The sequence below is a fragment of the Octopus bimaculoides genome, chromosome 24 (genome assembly GCF_001194135.2).
Source record: "Octopus bimaculoides isolate UCB-OBI-ISO-001 chromosome 24, ASM119413v2, whole genome shotgun sequence".
NCBI lineage: Eukaryota > Metazoa > Mollusca > Cephalopoda > Octopoda > Octopodidae > Octopus > Octopus bimaculoides.
This window is the reverse complement of record NC_069004.1, coordinates 4,104,279-4,108,154: the sequence shown is the minus strand read 5'-3', so window position 1 is coordinate 4,108,154 and position 3,876 is coordinate 4,104,279. Positions and strand designations below refer to the sequence as shown.

Here is a 3,876-nt window from a genome sequence, read left to right as displayed (position 1 = left end):
TATATATGTATGTATGTATGTATGTATTTATATATACACATATATATAGCATATATATATATATATATATATATAAATATATATATATATATATATATATATATACACATATACATTTACATATATATGTATACATATACGTGTACAAATATCTATGTATATATGTGTGTGTGTGTGTGTGTGACAGATATTTACATATCTATGAATATATGTATGTATATGTCCATTGCATACTTGTACGAGTGTACAATAGATATGTGATTATCTGATACGTCTGTAAGAATATATATGCCTATATATACATGTAACTTAATGCGAAACTTGCTCGTCATAATATTGATAGTAAATGTAACTTTAATAAATATTTTTTTCATCTGCTTACTCTACTTATGTTGCCTTGAGAAAGAAACCTTTTGCAAGTTTTTGCGCCAGCACGTTTCTTCCAACACCGATATAGGCGTTGCAAAAAATGCGTTAGCACTAAGCATATTTAAGTCGCGATCCCATTACCACCTGCATACCTTCATATACTGTACTATACTGCACTGTTTTTACTTTTCAGAGAAGTGTTTCGTTGTCTAATAATGCGGTACACGTTACAAACCATCGTGTCGCACTGCTGCCGCTGGGATTACACTCTACAATTGCAAATGCCATTTTGTAATCACTGAACGGCTGAAGCTATTGTAATACTATTTTCTAAATAACATATAATAAAAAAGATGAATATAAAACTTCTTAATAATAGTTTCGGTTTTCAAACTAAATTCTTTCGATTAACTTACCTATTTCATTTGTTATTCACGAATTTTCCATTTTGGCTCCATATTCTGCAAAAAAGAAAAAAACATCTCAATCTTCGTTCAAAACACATATGACGTAGATCGGCCAATAGAATTCCAGTAGTTCGACGCCATCTTTAATTCCGGATGAACGTTTTCGTTTTCAATATGTGACGTTTGCAACACGATGCTTGAAGGTAAAACATAATACATGGAAACACTGAAGAACGTCGTTGCAAGCATCAGGAAAATGCATTATATACACACACATATATGAGTGTGTGTATGTTTATATGTATGTATGTGTGAATGTATATATATATATATAATAGACATGCATACATATACTTACTGGTATACAAACTATGTGAATAAACTCGCGTATGATATATACAAATATATGTGTTTAAACGTGTGTGTGTTTGTTTGTTTGTGTGTGTATTTGTATATGTATATATATATATATGTGTGTGTGTGTGTGTGTGTGTGTGTGTGTGTATGTGTCTATATGTATATATACATATATATATATATACATATATAAGTGAGTGTGTCTTTGCGTATGTAATTGTGTATGTGTGTGTGTGTACATGGTTAGCTAGATGTTTGTAAATGGAGATGTGCGTATGCATTTGCGTGTGTGTGCGCTTGAAGGATGGGTGAGTCTATTGTTGGTGTACATAGGTGTATAAGAACTCAAAAGCATATTCACTATATATGCATATACGCACACTTATATAAACGTGTGTGTGTGTGTGTGTGAAGTCATGTGAGTGTGTGTCTGTATGAGTATAACAAGTGTGATCGTGTGTAGATGTATACGTATGATGTGCGCGTGTGTGATTACGTCTACTTATAACTTCTGGTGATGGAATCCATTATTCATTCTCTTACTAAAACCCTTCGTTTGGCTTCGTATTTCCGACATTTTCAAGAAATTTTGTTTTTAAATATTTATCTCCACACTCACACCAATCGAGCTTTGGGCTATATTTATAATTAATTTGATGATTTTTTTTTTTCCTTTGAAATTCCTTTCATTTTAGTTTTGCAAAGCTCTGCAAGCCCTTCAATAATGCAATAATATAATACAAGACAAAACTAACCAATACCTTTAAACAAAAACTGGGAATCCGTCCAGGTGCACTTTCAACAACCGGACAAAGAACTTCCAGAAACTTTATCTAAGAATCCTATGTCTCGCTAGGTAACGGACACAACTAGGCTCGCAGCAAGCAAGGCTGCAAATGCGCCAGCCAACCAGCAAACAATTTCTTGCGAGGTAGGTTTCATCCTTCATTCGATTGTGCACCAGCGCAGGGTCCCTGGTTATCTTAGATGAGTGCACATTCTTTAAGGACTCGGTCTAGTTCATTGCTTTATGGGTCCTTCCCTCCCATCTGTCTCTCTGGTGTTGTAAAGGGTCACATGCTGTGACAATCCTTCACCTAGCAATAACTACGTACATATAAGGCGACGACATGTCAGAATCGTTAACACTCTGTATATGTATATAAATACATATACAGAAATATATATACAAATACTTATATATATACATATATATACGCAAATATATTTAGATATATTCACACATATGCATATATATACAACAACAACAACAACAACAATAATAATAATAATAATAATAATAATAATAATAATAATAATAATAATAATAATAATAAAAAGTGACAACAAAAGAATGAGACCTCGATATTAGATAGATAGAGAATATATATATATATATATATATATATATATATATATATATATACATGTATGTATCCATGTATGTGCGCGTATGCATGCGTGTCTATGCATAAACATATACACGTAAGCTGTGTAAGTATGTATGCATATTTGTATACCCGTTACGTATGCATGCTCATCTAGTTCGTATGTCACAACTGGAATTCCAGCATTCCATCTAATTTCCTTCATATAGGCACTATTGTCATAACGCTAATTAATTATTATTTATCAAGGTCTTTCCGCAAAAATTGCCTCATTTTTTAAAATTAGCTAAGATGTGTGCTGTGAACCACATACCTAACTGACATATGCATTGAATTTTTAAATTAATATCTTACAAACTGAAGCCGTTTAGATGTGTTTAGCTGGCTGAGTAAAATAAAATGTAATCCTGCACATATTTGACGATTTCGTTTCATCCTAACCCTTCTTTTCGTTCATTTTATATCGACCCAGTGTGACCTGGACGCATGCTATACCAGCTAATGTTTCATTAATAAAATTTCGTTTCATTCTCTTCTGCTTGATAAGATAACTCTGGAAACACAGGTACGTAGGATTGTATTAACGCTTAATACATTAATATCATATATATGCATACATAAATATAGACAAGCTCATTCTTACTCACACACGCATACACGCAGACAAACACACACACACACATATATATGTATATATATATGTAAATATATATATATATATATATATGGAGAGCGAGAGAGAGGAACAGACAGACAGATAGATAGATAGATTGCTAGATACATACAAACATGCATATATACTTACATCCATCCATATGTACACACAAACATGCATACATACATACACACACACATATTTATATGTGTGTGTGTATGCATACACACTTAGACATATCTGCATGCACTTATATACATTGTGTGTGTGTGTATATATTTACATATATATATATATATATATATATATATATATATATATATATATATTTATACGTGTAGGTTTAAATTTATGTGCGCGTGCGTGTGTGTGTGTGTTTTGGATGGGAATTTTACTTTTTATCCATTTCGTCTTAATCACTTCGCAAAGATATGGTCGTTGTTATAATTATAATTAATTTTTAATTAACTATTCAGCATTCCTCGTGAAAAATATCCAAATACTTCGTGTTTTGATTAGTTGATGTCTGATGTACAGTAAAAATGTATTCATCTATTATCTATACAAACGCACGCATGCGCGCGCACGACACACGCATATATGCACACAAATATTGAAATAATTTGTATGCATATGCACATCTATTATCATACATCTACATAAATAAATAAATATATATATATATATATATATATATATA

At 31.6% G+C, this 3,876-nt stretch overlaps 1 long non-coding RNA gene across 1 annotated transcript in view; it reads left to right on the top strand.

Annotated features, from left to right (window-relative positions):
• Positions 1-737, top strand: part of LOC128250661 (uncharacterized) — a 5,032-nt gene extending 4,295 nt beyond the window's left edge. The window contains exon 2 of the long non-coding RNA XR_008266669.1: positions 563-737. This is a non-coding gene — a long non-coding RNA (uncharacterized LOC128250661). The remainder of the gene's footprint in view (positions 1-562) is intronic.
• Positions 738-3,876: the final 3,139 nt, after the last annotated feature.